Genomic DNA, 14,574 nt, shown 5'->3' on the forward strand with positions numbered 1-14,574 from the left:
AACTATCTAGGTCAAATAGGGGAGAGGCGTTGTGCCACAAGGTGTTGCTTTATCTGTTTTTTTTTATCCATATTTGCTGTTTATTTGAGCAATATGAGATGGAAGGAAGTTCCATGCAATAAGGTCTCTATACAAAACTATACGCTTTCTTGAATTTGTCCTGGATTTGGGGACTGTGAAAAGAACCCTGGTGGCATGTCTGGTGGGATATGTGTGTGTGTCAGAGCTGTGTGTAAGTTGACTATGCAAACAATATGGGATTTTCAACAAATTAATGTTTATTATATAAAGAATAAATTATGCAGTCAGTCTCTCATCAACTCTTAACCAAGATTGACCGGCATGCATAGAATGCATAACATCCTCCTCCCTCCATGTGGTACCGTTCCTGAAGACTCATCCTGACATGACCCTCCAGCATGACAATGCCACCAGCCATACTGCTCGTTCTGTGTGTGATTGCCTGCAAAAGACAGGAATGTCAGTATTCTGTCATGGCCAGCAAAGGGTCCGGATCTCCATCCCAATGAGCACGCCTGGGACCTTTTAGATCAGAGGGTGAGGGCTAGGGCCATTCCCCCCAGAAATGTCCGGGGACTTGCAGGTGCCTTGGTGGAAGACTGGGGTAACATCTCACAGCAAGAACTGGCAAATCTGGTGCAGTCCATGAGGAGGAGATGCACTGCAGTACTTAATGCAGCTGGTGGCCACACCAGATACTGACTGTTACTTTTGATTTGGACCTCCCCCCTTTGTTCAGGGACACATAATTCAATTTCTGTTATTCACATGTCTGTGGAACTTGTTCAGTTTATGTCTCAGTTGTTGAATCTTGTTATGTTCATACAAATATTTACGCATGTTATTAAGTTTGCTGAAAATAAACGCAGTTTTTTTTTTTGCTGAGTTTAGTTCTGTCCTCGAGCTGTTCTTGTCTGTTGATGTTCTGTATTATTTTATTCTGTATTATATTTAATGTTTTGTGTGGACCCCTGCAAGAGTAGCTGCTGCTTTTGCAAAAGCTAATGGGGGTCCTAATAAAATACCCCAAAATACCAAAAGTAGGTGTTTTGTAATATACATTATATATAAACTTGGCAAGGAATAACATTCTGAAAATCCTGTCTGCCCATCTGGTGTGAAGGTGTGATACAGATAGGCTCAACCTATCTGGTCTGTATACATCAGTGGAGGCTGCTGAGAGGAGGATGGCTCATAATAATGTCTGGAATGGAGTGTAATGGCTGGAATGGAGTATAATGTCTGGAATGGAGTATAATGTCTGGAATGGAGTGTAATGGCTTGAATGGAGTGTAATGGCTGGAATGGAGTGTAATGTCTGGAATGGAGTATAATGTCTGGAATGGAGTGTAATGGCTGGAATGGAGTATAATGTCTGGAATGGAGTATAATGTCTGGAATAGAGTCTAATGGCTGGAATGGAGTGTAATGGCTGGAATGGAGTGTAATGGCTGGAATGGAGTGTAATGGCTGGAATGGAGTATAATGTCTGGAATGGAGTGTAATGGCTGGAATGGAGTGTAATGGCTGGAATGGAGTGTAATGGCTGGAATGGAGTATAATGTCTGGAATGGAGTATAATGCCTGGAATGGAGTGTAATAGCTGGAATGGAGTATAATGTCTGGAATGGAGTATAATGTCTGGAATGGAGTGTAATGGCTGGAATGGAGTATAATGTCTGGAATGGAGTGTAATGGATGGAATGGAGTATAATGTCTGGAATAGAGTGTAATGGCTGGAATGGAGGGAATGGAATGGTATCAAATACATGATGTGTTTGATGCCATTCCATTCACTCCATACCAGCCATTATTATGAGCCGTCCTCCCCTCAGCACTGGTATACATGCTCCCTCTTAATCTCCCTGTGTGAGACAGAATCAACCTCTCATAGGAGACCTATTTTTACAGGCTCTGCTCTAGCACATTTTGTATGGGTAATGAATGTTCGGAAGGGCAGCTGATTAGCAGAATCAGGTTTGTTAGCGCAGGAGCAAAATCTCACCTACCCAGCAGATTTACAGGAGGGTTGCCCACACCTGCACCCCAAAAGGAAGTACACTCTTTATAGTTTTTAAATAGTCTAGAAATGCAGTAAATAAAAAAGTTTAAACTCATTTATCACATTTATACACAATTTAAAAACTCTAAAATGCTATTTGGAAAACAGCAACAACAAGCTAAATTGAATCCAGTCATTATCACCTTAGCTGCTGTAGTTTCATTCACCTCAAACACGTCATACAGCAATTAGGCTAGCTGCTACGCCCTAGCTCAGCACCGGCATTAGAAACTCTAGTGTAGTTTCATGTCAAGTCAAACAGCAGTTACCTAGCGTCCTAGACATCCACAGCCATCTTCAACCTCTGCCCTGTTTTGAGAGAAAAGTCACACTGTTCACCTGCTATTCTGAGGCATCCGCATGGTGCTACAACATGCTCCCTACCCTACTACTGGTAAACACAGAGCTTGTCCGCCCGCTCTGAGAGGTCTGCATGATCCTAAAGCCAATATCCTCTAATAGCCCTCTAATACTGCTAAACTGCATTTGCCTTTTAATTAGAATTTGAGTGATTTTAGTAACCTTTTTTAAATTGTTGGTGTTGAGCTAGTGACTGCCATACTCTGCCATACCAATTAACACCCCTCGTTGAGCCCTCATGATCTAAAAGAAGAAGATAGTTTAATAGACAATATATAGATAAATAAATAATAATACATATGTATTATTGATTTAATAATAAATAGATAAGAGAAGATAGTATAATATTACAGAATATAACCTCTTCAAGACACCCCGGGACACGTGTGGCCCTGACCTCTTCAAGACACCCCGGGACACGTGTTGTCCTGACCTCTTCAAGACACCCCGGGACACGTGTGGCCCTGACCTCTTCAAGACACCCCGGGACACGTGTGGCCCTGACCACTTCAAGACACCCCGGGACACATGTTGTCCTGACCTCTTCAAGACACCCCGGGACACGTGTGGCCCTGACCTCTTCAAGACACCCCGGGACACGTGTGGCCCTGACCACTTCAAGACACCCCGGGACACATGTTGTCCTGACCTCTTCAAGACACCCCGGGACACGTGTGGCCCTGACCTCTTCAAGACACCCCGGGACACGTGTGGCCCTGACCTCTTCAAGACACCCCGGGACACGTGTGGCCCTGACATCTTCGAGACACCCCGGGACACATGTTGTCCTGACCTCTTCAAGACACCCCGGGACACGTGTTGCCCACACCCCTTTCGAGACACCCCGGGACACGTGTGGCCCTGACCACTTCAAGACACCCCGGGACACATGTTGTCCTGACCTCTTCAAGACACCCCGGGACACGTATGGCCCTGACCTCTTCAAGACACCCCGGGACACGTGTGGCCCTGACCTCTTCAAGACACCCCGGGACACGTGTGGCCCTGACATCTTCGAGACACCCCGGGACACGTGTGGCCCTGACCTCTTCAAGACACCCCGGGACACGTGTGGCCCTGACATCTTCGAGACACCCCGGGACACATGTTGTCCTGACCTCTTCAAGACACCCCGGGACACGTGTTGCCCACACCCCTTTCGAGACACCCCGGGACACGTGTGGCCCTGACCTCTTCGAGACACCCCGGGACACGTGTGATCCTGACCCTTTCGAGACACCCCGGGACACGTGTTGCCCGCACCCCTTTCGAGACACCCCGGGACACATATGGTCCAGACCCCTTTCGAGACACCCCGGGACACGTGTGGTCCTGACCTCTTCAAGACACCCCGGGACACGTGTTGCCCACACCCCTTTCGAGACACCCCGGGACACGTGTGGCCCTGGCCTCTTCGAGACATCCCGGGACACGTGTGATCCTGACCCTTTCGAGACACCCCGGGACACGTGTTGCCCGCACCCCTTTCGAGACACCCCGGGACACATATGGCCCAGACCCCTTTCGAGACACCCCGGGACACGTGTGGTCCTGACCTCTTCAAGACACCCCGGGACACGTGTTGCCCACACCCCTTTCGAGACACCCCGGGACACGTGTGGCCCTGACCTCTTCGAGACACCCCGGGACACGTGTGGCCCTGACCTCTTCGAGACACCCCGGGACACGTGTTGCCCGCACCCCTTTCGAGACACCCCGGGACACATATGGCCCAGACCCCTTTCGAGACACCCCGGGACACGTATGGCCCAGACCCCTTTCGAGACACCTCGGGACACGTGTGACCCAGACCCCTTTCGAGACACCCCGGGACACGTGTTGCCCAGACCCCTTTCGAGACACCTCGGGACACGTATGGCCCAGACCCCTTTCGAGACACCCCGGGACACGTATGGCCCAGACCCCTTTCGAGACACCTCGGGACACGTGTGGCCCAGACCCCTTTCGAGACACCCTGGGACACGTGTGGCCCAGACCTCTTTCGAGACACCCTGGGACACGTGTGGCCCAGACCCCTTTCGAGACACCCTGGGACACGTGTGACCCAGACCCCTTTCGAGACACCCCGGGACACGCGTGGCCAGAAGCCACTATCTGTACAAAATTCCATTGTCTTCAGTATTTGCTCTGGAACCAGAGTGCTTTTGTTTCCTTTCCTCCTTTCTTCTTCTTTGAAGAAGGTCAAACATTCGACAGGTTGGCCTCTCAGGGTGATGTTTAAACTTGACCAGGGTCATACTCATTGGGATTGTGTTATTCTGTGTGTGTATGAAATAGAATATTCTTTATCACATAGATAGGCTGCATACTACAATCAGTATTTAATTATGAAGAGAATCAGCAGCTTCCTGAACCAACAAAACGCTGTGCCTTTATTATGTGTGACATAAAGAAGGCCATCTAGGTGTCGTCATGGAAGCACGCATGGAGGCACGCATTTACATTTTTTGTTACATTGAAGATTTGCTTTCATGGTGTGTTTTGCTTTTATCTTTGTGCCTCAGTGAACTCAATGCTTGGATGGAAAATACATGAGAGAGAGAGCGAGAGAGAAGTAGAGAGAGAGAGAGAAAGAGAGTGAGGTAGAGTGAGAGAGAGGTAGAGAGAGAGAAAGAGAGCAAGGTAGAATGAGAGAGAGAGTGAGGTAGAGTGAGAGAGAGGTAGAGAGAGAGAGAGAGAGAGAGAGAGAGAGAGAGAGAGAGAGAGAGAGAGAGTAGAGAGAGAGAAAGAGAGCGAGGTAAAATGAGAGAGAGGTAGAGAGAGAGAGAGAGAGAGAGAGAGATGAGATGAAAAAGAGGAAGTGACTGTGTGTGGCTGCATCGCCTGCTCAAGGGTTTTGAGGCAGTGCGTTTCTCTGTAGGTGTGAGTAGCTACTGAAACAAAGTGAAAGTTGTCCTCATTAAGAGAAAATAGTACTTTATTGTATGCCAATGTAATATATTATACTTTTATAACTAGGATGAAGTATAGACTATTTGTAAATTCTACTCAAATCCTTGTCATTGAAATGTGTGGCCAGAATGATAGCAGGCAGTCTTCCTTGCTTAACCCAGATGATTGCTACACTTGTGGAAATAAAGGTGCTATGTAGAACCTAAAAGGGCTCTTCGGCTGTCCCCATAAGATAACCCTTCGAGGAACTCTTTTTGGTTCCTGGTGGATCCCTTTCTGGGTTCTCCTATGAGGTGTCATACAGTGAGGGGGGGAAAAAAAATGTTTGATCCCCTGCTGATTTTGTACGTTTGCCCACTGACAAAGAAATGATCAGTCTATAATTTTAATGGTAGGTTTATTTGAACATTGAGAGATAGACTTAAATGTAAATGTAAATGTAAATGTAGAATAACAAAAAATCCAGACAAACGCATGTCAAAAATTGTATAAATTGATTTCTATTTTAATGAGGGAAATAAGTATTTGACCCCTCTGCAAAACATGACTTATGATCGCTGTCGTCGTGGAAATGACTAGACCAAGGTGCAGCATGGTGAGTGTACATTTCTTTTATTGATAAATGTCGCCAACAAAACAAAAGAACAAGGAAACGACTGTGAAGCTTACTTAGGCTATAATGCCCCTAACAAAGACAACTACCCACCATTACAAAAGGGAAAAAGGCTGACTAAGTATGATTCCCAATCAGAGACAACAATAGACAGTTGTCCCTGATTGAGAACCATACCCTGCCGAAACAAAGAAAAATAGAGTTTTCCACCCGATCTCTACGGTCAGGGGGTGACAACTTAGTACTTGGTGGCAAAACCCTTGTTGGCAATCACAGAGGTCAGAAGTTTCTTGTAGTTGGCCACCAGGTTTGCACACATCTCAGGAAGGATTTTGTCCCACTACTCTTTGCAGATCTTCTCCAAGTCATTAAGGTTTCGAGGCTGACGTTTGGAAACTCAAACCTTCAGCTCCCTCCACAGATTTCCTATGGGATTAAGGTCTGGAGACTGGCTAGGCCACTCCAGGACCTTAATGTTCTTCTTCTTGAGCCACTCCTTTGTTGCCTTGGCCGTGTGTTTTGGGTCATTGTCATGCTGGAATACCCATACACGACCCATTTTCAATGCCCTGGCTGAGGGCAGGAGGTTCTCACCCAAGATTTGACGGTACATGGCCCCGGCCATTGTCCCTTTGATGTGGTGAAGTTGTCCTGTCCCCCAAAGCATAATGTTTCCACCTCCATGTTTGACGGTGGGGATGGTGTCCTTGGGGTCATAGGCAGCATTCCTCCTCCTCCAAACACGGCGAGTTGAGTTGATGCCAAAGAGCTCCATTTTGGTCTCATCTGACCACAACACTTTCACCCAGTTGTCCTCTGAATCATTCAGATGTTCATTGGCAAACTTCAGACAGGCATGTATATGTGCTTTCTTGAGCAGGGGGACCTTGCGGGCGATGCAGGATTTCAGTCCTTCACGGCATAGTGTGTTACCAATTGTTTTCTTGGTGACTATGGTCCCAGCTGCCTTGAGATCATTGACAAGATCGTCCCGTGTAGTTCTGGGATGATTCCTCACCGTTCTCATGATCATTGCAACTCCACGAGGTGAGATCTTGCATGGAGCCCCAGGCTGAGGGAGATTGACAGTTCTTTTGTGTTTCTTCCATTTGCAAATAATCACACCAACTGTTGTCTTGTAGCCCATTCCAGCCTTGTGTAGGTCTACAATCTTGTCCCTGACATCCTCGGAGAGCTCTATGGTCTTGGCCATGGTTGAGCGTTTGGAATCTGATTGATTGATTGCTTCTGTGTACAGGTGTCTTTTTATACAGGTAACAAACTGAGATAAGGAGCATTCCCTTTAAGAGTGTGCTTCTAATCTCAGCTCGTTACCTATATAAAAGACACCTGGGAGCCAGCAATCTTTCTGATTGAGAGGGGGTCAAATACTTATTTCTCTCATTAAAATGCAAATCAATTTATAACATTTTTGACATGCGTTTTTCTGGATTTTTAGTTGTTATTCTGTCTCTCACTGTTCAAATAAACTTACTATTAAAATTATAGACTGATCATTTCTTTGTCAGTGGGCAAACGTACAAAATCAGCAGGGGATCAAATACTTTTTTCCCCTCACTGTTTGTCAGTTGTGCAGAGGTGAGGACGGAGTCAAGCGCAGGACACAGAACTGAGTAATATAACGTCAGCTAAAATAATCCACGCAGGGATAACAACCCTAACACACACGACTAACACAAACCAGGAATAATCAGGCACAAAACATCATGGGAACCAGAGGGTTAAATAGGGAAATAATAATAACTTAATGGGAACCACCACTCAAGACAAAACAAATGGAAAACAGAAACATGGATCGGTGGCAGCTAGAAAGCCGGTGACGATGACCGCCGAACGCCACCAGAACAAGGAGAGGCACCAACTTCGGTGGAAGTCGTGACTTAGGGAGAGCCTAAGGACCCTTTGGGAACCATTTTTTCAAAGAGTGATGATGGAGCATACAGTAACTTTCAATGTACAGAATGTAAAAATACAAGGCCTCATATGAGAATGCGCTCCTTGGGCCTTGGCAGAGTCATAGGACAGTACATTGTTTTTCTGCTTCCACCATGACAATCAGATACGAGTGATTCAACTGCACAGCCACAGATCTGCAAGGAACCAGTCAACAGGCAGACAGGTGGTGATTCTTTGCATCAGGACAATAGCGTACAGTAACTCCTGTTTACACTCAGTCATTCTTCCCAGAATGCAGTCCTGTATTATGGGAATAGGTATGTGGATGCATCATTTGCATGGTAGTTCAGCCCTGGCTCCTGTCATACAGGGGTAATGAGTGCATCTGATTTGCATTGGGGCCTGTTTAGACGGAAGGAAGAAACTCACACAATGAAGGTGGCTGCTATATTTAGCCCTGGCCACTAACAGACACTCAGTCTTCACATGCACTGGATTGGAGGATATGGGCAGTCTAGCTTTCCATTAAATGTTCGTTTGGGTGAAGCATCATCTGGCTCACAGACACAGACAGACCAACACAGACAAAACAAGTGCACAAGTGCACCCTTACATGCACTGTCACAGTCAAACACACACACACACACACACACACACAACGAACAAACATCATCTGGCTCACAGACACGAACAGACCAACACGGACAAAATGCATACATTACACGTGCACCCTTACATGCACTGTCACAGTCAAACACACACACACACACACACACACACACACACACACACACACACACACACACACACACACACACACACACACACACACACACACACACACACACACACACACACACACACACACACACACACACACACACACACACACACACACACACACACCCCAGCTCCAAATTCCCCAGTGGGATGTGAAAGGCTATTACAGTAACTTAGTGACCTCACCACTGTGTCCAAAAACAGAGTGACCATTCTCCTGTGGTCAACTAATCATGTGCTCATGATGGTGGACAAAATCCCGTACAGAGAAGAGCTATGGAGAGGCAAGGAAGTGTATTGCTTGGCCATATCATTAACAATTTTTCACTTTGGGAAGACCCTCAGTGAATTTCATAAAAATAAAAATGGTGAAACTTTAAAAAAAATATATATATAATTTTAGATATAACAATACTAAATATAATCACATGTCGCCAAATAATTGATTAAAACACACTGTTTTTCAATGAAGGTCTACAGTAGCCTCAACAGTATTCTGTAGGGTAGCACCATGGTGTAGCTGGAGGACAGCTAGTTTCCGTCCTCCTCTGGGTTAGGTTTAGTGAGCAGTTGTGGTGAGCAGTTGACTCAGAGAGAAAGACAATAGTTTAATCGTTTTAAACAAAATAATTTAGTCCAAAATGAAGAAGCAAGAGAGAGAGATTTCATCCTTTTTTTCAATTTCAGTTTTACTTACTTAGATAGTAAATGCAGCTATCTAGTTAAGCCTACTAAAGCACCCTGCTCAAACATAGGAATACTATGTTAGCTAGCTGGCTATGACTATCCAACACAACACTGTAACTCTTCTTGTCAAGGTAAGCGTTTGGTTTTACTAATTTATTGTCAAGGGGGCTGGTTCAACTGCTTACTGACTATACACTGTAACATTACTGCATGATTGTAGCGGGTTTACTAATGCGACAGTTATTTAAGCTATGTTGACTATGACATTACTTTAGCTAATATGGTGACAACGATGTGTAGTGGTTATGATATGGTTTAACTTGGAAAGTTTTTTTTCGCCTGGTCACATACAGCTGATGTGTTGTGCATTGAAGTCCACAAGTGAAGGGAAAAGGTGAGAGGAGGAGAGCGCATAGATGCGAGAAAGAATACAACGCGGCTTCCTAGAAAGTAAACGTGTGATCAGAGGTGAATTCACTCCGCCGATCCTGTTGAAAAGCATTTCTTAAAGGAAGCAAACGATACGAAACGGGCATAAATATACCTGAATGTGTCCAATAGTAACTCTTGTTTGCAACTGTTGGACTAATTATTCCACCCTAGATCAGCTAGATGCAGGCAAGAGTGTGTGAGGTGGTATTGAACGTGTAACTGTCTGAGTGTGCACCTACGTTTAAACTTTCATTCGTAGGCTAGGTTGTAGCAACCTATAGGGACAATTTGTGTATCATGTAGTAGCCTAAACCTATCGCTGTTACTTTGAACTGGGTGAATGGAATATGAATGACTGTCATCCAATATTGTGTAATAGAAAGAAGCACACAATAATGAAAAAAATGAAAGTCGTCCTCCCTCATCTTAAAAGGCCCCGTCTGCCGCTGCTCTCATCTGTAGTCCAGAAAACATAGCTATGTAGGCAGATTACCCACTTTTCCTTATTAGTCTATTGACTTGGCTACCCGCATAACAGAAATAGAATGAATGTGTATGCTTAGCCCATAAATTCAAAACTGTCAAGCAATAATTTGACTGTCTCTAAAGCAACGACTGTATGTATTAATGGCCATCAATCACATGACACCATTCCTTCCTGTGTGAAGACTCAATAGCGCATTGAAGCCAAAGGAAGTCGGTTACAGTTTTTTCCAACTGCTTACATACAAAATCTTTTCATGTCACACGATTTTTGAAACCTCTCACTCAAAGTGCAAAACTACACACCAAAAATCCAAAACCATAAGCTATTTCTCAGCCTTTGACTCAGGTGTCAATTGCATAAAACACTTTTTTCAAAACACTACTCACAATTCTCTACCTAAAACACAAAAATTGAACAGGAAGTGACTTGCTTTCCTTTTCCAAACACAACCAATCAAAATGCTACACTTATTCACCAGGTCACACACACACACTCCTCACATGTGCAAACACTAATAGCTTAACTGATCACTAACCAATCACTGCTTTACTGTAGTATAGGCCTATAAATAGGTCAAAGGTCAGATTACCTGTTTTGAACAATGGATGCCAACAATGGACAGAGAGCAAGAGGAGTAGAAGGGAGAGGAAGAGGAAGAAGAGGATGAGGACAAAGAAGAAAAGGAAGGAGAGCCATCTCTGATGAGATTAGGGCAACATTTGTTAATCATGTGATCAACCACGGTTTGACCATTAGAGAGGCACATCCTCCATCACAATGCCACATTGGGTCCGTACAACACCGGCCATATGCTCACTTTTCTGGATGCAATTTACACAATGCTTGTCCCTGATCCAGATCAGGAGCCTGCTAGATTTGTGGTTTTATGGGACAATGTTAGTTTTCACCGGGCTGTTCTGGTCCAAAACTGGTTTGCCACCCATCCACAATTTGTAGTTTTGTACCTACCCCCATATTCAAATCAAATCAAATCAAATCAAATTTATTTATATAGCCCTTCGTACATCAGCTGATATCTCAAAGTGCTGTACAGAAACCCAGCCTAAAACCCCAAACAGCAAACAATGCAGGTGTAAAAGCACGTGTAAAAGCACGGTGGCTAGGAAAAACTCCCTAGAAAGGCCAAAACCTAGGAAGACACCTAGAGAGGAACCGGGCTATGTGGGGTGGCCAGTCCTCTTCTGGCTGTGCCGGGTAGAGATTATAACAGAACATGACCAAGATGTTCAAATGTTCATAAATGACCAGCATGGTCAAATAATAATAAGGCAGAACAGTTGAAACTGGAGCAGCAGCACAGTCAGGTGGACTGGGGACAGCAAGGAGCCATCATGTCAGGTAGTCCTGGGGCACGGTCCTAGGGCTCAGGTCCTCCGAGAGAGAGAAAGAAAGAGAGAATTAGAGAGAGCATATGTGGGGTGGCCAGTCCTCTTCTGGCTGTGCCGGGTGGAGATTATAACAGAACGTGGCCAAGATGTTCAAATGTTCATAAATGACCAGCATGGTTGAATAATAGTAAGGCAGAACAGTTGAAACTGGAGCAGGAGCATGGCCAGGTGGACTGGGGACAGCAAGGAGTCCTCATGTCAGGTAGTCCTGGGACATGGTCCTAGGGCCCAGGCCAGTTGAAACTGGAGCAGCAGCATGGCCAGGTGGACTGGGGACAGCAAGGAGTCATCATGTCAGGTAGTCCTGGGGCATGGTTCTAGGGCTCAGGTCCTCCGAGAGAGAGAAAGTAAGAGAGAAGGAGAGAATTAGAGAACGCACACTTAGATTTACACAGGACACCGAATAGGACAGGAGAAGTACTCCAGATAAACAAACTGACCCTAGCCCCCCGACACATAAACTACTGCAGCATAAATACTGGAGGCTGAGACACCTATTCACCTTTTCTAAATCCCATAGAGGAATTCTTCTCAGCCTGGCGCTGGAAAGTGTATGATTGCCAACCCTATGCCCGCATGCCACTTCTCCAGGCAATGGAGGACGCATGTGGGGACATAGAGGTTGCCTCTGTCCAAGGTTGGATACGCCATGCTAGGAGATGCGTTTTCTCTTGCCATACATCGAGGGAAGTATCTTGTGATGTGGACAAAGTATTGTGGCCAGACCCAGGCCGGAGAAGAGATGAAGCGTAGCTTAGCACTGGTGACTGCCCCCCCCCCTCCCCCTACCAATTCCTGGACTGCCCCCCGGGACCCCACACACACAATTGTGTTCTTTACTGTATTCTAAAGAAAATACTTTTGGTTTACATATGTTTATGGTTTTGTTGTATGCTACTGTATACAACAGTAATGTTTGGCCTAATAAATATTTTCTTTTTCTACATTGCATTGGTGTTTACAGTGTAGTTGTTACCCCTCTCAGCAGATTACTTTCACTGTAGAACATTGTATTGAAATGTAGATATAAGCCTATGAAAGACCAAAGAGCTTTAGATTTAGAACAACAGTGTTTACATGGTATATCCAAAAACGTTTGTGTTTGTTTGTGTTTGTCATTTGATTTAAATGCTTCATTCTGACATGTCTTTATGTCATTTTGAATGCAGAGTAACATTTTGAAGGAGATGTGAGGCATTTTGCATTTTGTGTGTGCAGTTTTGGGAATTGTGTGTAGAGATTTGAAAAACAGGAGACAGTTTTGAAAAAGTGTGTAAGCAGTTGGAAAAAACTGTAAGATGGCATTTCGTGGAGACATAACATGTGCAGTTTGAGCTACTCCAGGAAGTGATGTTGCAGACTAGTTCAGTGCTGCCCCCTCTGAAGTTGTAACTCAAGTTGAAGACCGACCAGGATACTGCACATACTGTGTGCGATTTGAAAATAATCGGTTTAAGGACATGCATCTGGTGTATTAGAAGCAATTATTGGTATCATGATTGTCTTCTAAAACATTTTTATTTACACAAAGATTGACCATGAAGATGAACATTTTTGCATTTACTATAATGGGGAACCTGTTTTCTGCAAACAATGTGCCTGCAGTACGGCCTTGAACTTCCGTGGCTTCAATGACAAGGGGAAGTCATTCTCCCCTGGTCTAAAGGAAAGAGAGGGAGGGAGGGAGCAAGCGAGAGGGAGGGAAAAATGTAAAAAAGAGTAAAGAGAAAGAGAGCGACACAGATAAAGAAAGAGAAAGAGAGACGCAACGATTCATAAAGAGAAGGAAAGAGAGAAAGAGGCAGAAACAGAGAAGTACTGATCTGGGGGGAATGATGAACTTACTCAGACATCCTGGTGGACAGTGGTCACTGTGATGCATCCATTCATTCTGTCAGGAAGAAGATGAACTCATCATTTTTATTTATTTTTTACCTTTATTTTACTAGGCAAGTCAGTTAAGAACAAATTCTTATTTTCAATGACGGCCTAGAAACAGTGGGTTAACTGCCTGTTCAGGGGCAGAACGACAGATTTTGTACCTTGTCAGCTCAGGGTTTTGAACTTGCAACCTTCCGGTTACTAGTCCAACGCTCTAACCACTAGGCTGCCCTGCCACCCCATCATGAGGAGATGAGGAGCCTTGGTCCTGCAACCACACACACACACACACACACACACACACACACACACACACACACACACACACACACACACACACACACACACACACACACACACACACACACACACACACACACACACACACACACACACACACACACACACACACACACACACACACACAAATTCCAAATAGCATGGCAAAATCAACTCAATGTCACTTCAAACTGAGTTTCTTTTAACCACGTTCAATCAAGCTGGTCTGAGAAGCAGATGTCTGTCTGTCAGGCGATGACGGGGACCCAGAATGAGGGGAGATCAGTGACAGAGTGGGCAGTGCAGTTGTCAAACACAAGTGGTGCTTAAAATAGTCCCTCAACATGTAATCATCAACGGAATTCAGATACATTAAGCAAGGGAGAATACTGAATACCTCCATGGACATAGATGAGGGTGTTAGGAGTTTGTTGGTAGGGTGTCTAAGGTAAGCATGAGCGCTGTATGTTCTGGATAGGGTTTACACAATAGAAATCACATTGATATTATTTATGCTGAACAAAAATATGACTGCAACATGCAACAATTTAAAAATATTTTTACTAAGTTACAGATCATATGAGGAGATCAGTCAATTGAAATAAATTCATCAGGCCATAATCTATGGATTTCACAAGACTGGGAATACAGATATGCGTCTGTTGGTCACAGATACCTTAACAAATCTGGGCCTCACAATGGGCCTCAGGATCTCGTCACAGTATTTTTGTGC

The sequence above is a fragment of the Oncorhynchus gorbuscha genome, linkage group LG06 (assembly GCF_021184085.1).
Source record: "Oncorhynchus gorbuscha isolate QuinsamMale2020 ecotype Even-year linkage group LG06, OgorEven_v1.0, whole genome shotgun sequence".
NCBI classification, from domain to species: domain Eukaryota; kingdom Metazoa; phylum Chordata; class Actinopteri; order Salmoniformes; family Salmonidae; genus Oncorhynchus; species Oncorhynchus gorbuscha.